The sequence below is a fragment of the Haliotis rufescens genome, unplaced genomic scaffold (assembly GCF_023055435.1).
Source record: "Haliotis rufescens isolate VD_foot unplaced genomic scaffold, xgHalRufe1.0.p SCAF_12, whole genome shotgun sequence".
NCBI lineage: Eukaryota > Metazoa > Mollusca > Gastropoda > Lepetellida > Haliotidae > Haliotis > Haliotis rufescens.
The window spans coordinates 10,758,345-10,759,599 of NW_025963802.1; the positions used below are offsets into that span (position 1 = coordinate 10,758,345).

Here is a 1,255-nt window from a genome sequence, read left to right on the forward strand (position 1 = left end):
TGTTGTCCTCTCACCATAAACACACACAATTGAACAATCATCTTAATATGGCTTGTTTCAAAGGGCGTCATACGACTCTTGCTTTCCAACGCATGCATTGAGTGATGAGCATATCAATGACCCATGATTGCAAAATGCACAGTAATTTGGTAAATGACCTAATCGTAACGATGACACGCTTTGTTCTCCAAGAACACTTGTTGGTGACACATTTATGATGAATTGACATGTTCCATGTGTTCACATTGCACATCAACATTGTGTGTATATAAACCCCTATTTCCTTTCAAAGGGGACTTCGACCACTGCACAAGCACCTTGGCTTTGAAAGGTAATGTAACAATGCGAACAGGGATTCATATTTGTTAAAGAATATTGACCGTCTAGGCTGTTATAAATTGTGTGTAATAAATGCACATAATATTGGAATTATTGTGGTTTTGAAACAAGAAATACGTTAAAGCTTGCATGTGTAACAGAAACATTAGCTGTCAACGAAAAACGAGTTTCTATTACAGTACTAACGAAAAGATATTTCCTTAAGACACATAAGTATTTCTTTTCCAGCAGACTGCCATTTACCATGCATATGAAATTCGTCATCCTCCTCCTTGTCGTCGCTGTTGCCGCCTCCAGCGGGTACAGATCGCCCAACTACTGGAGGAATTTAGCTCAGTATAACTATATGAGTGACATGGACACTCCTGACTACATGGACGACGACTACAACTCCATGTACATGTATGGAAGAGGATGGGGCTACCGCAATACTGGGCGTAGCAACAACAACTTTTTCGGGAGATACAACAGATATTAGACTTTTAATAAGCAGTTCTGAGGTGAGAAGAGAAGACATTCTTTGTGATGTCTCATCAATTATATCATTTCCTATACACCAACACTTAATCCTGATCATTCTGCAAAGATACAGGCACCGATAAAGAATAAAAACTAGTAACGAGTTTGTGTATACATAGATAATCTCACAGTACAAACGTTATTGAAAACTATACTTTTATTTAAATAATTGTGATAAATAAATAATGTATCAAAAATTTATAAAACGCAATCTGAAGTTTAGTTGGGATAAGGTTGGATGAATATATAATCTTCTACCCATTGAAATGTGTACACTCATGTATATTTACAAAAGTCTGTTTTCATTTTTTCAGATGGTTTCCAGGTAAACGAGGTTCTGCTTGGTATACACGCTGTATTACATCAGAGAATCTAAATAAACATCTTATTGAAGGGA

General features: G+C 36.5%; 1 long non-coding RNA gene across 1 annotated transcript; it reads left to right on the plus strand.

Moving 5' to 3' along the window:
- The first annotated feature begins 303 nt into the window (after positions 1-303).
- Positions 304-1,255, plus strand: LOC124119564. The gene is made up of 3 exons (XR_006858668.2): positions 304-331; positions 568-839; positions 1,173-1,255. It is a non-coding gene; the product is annotated as an uncharacterized LOC124119564 (long non-coding RNA).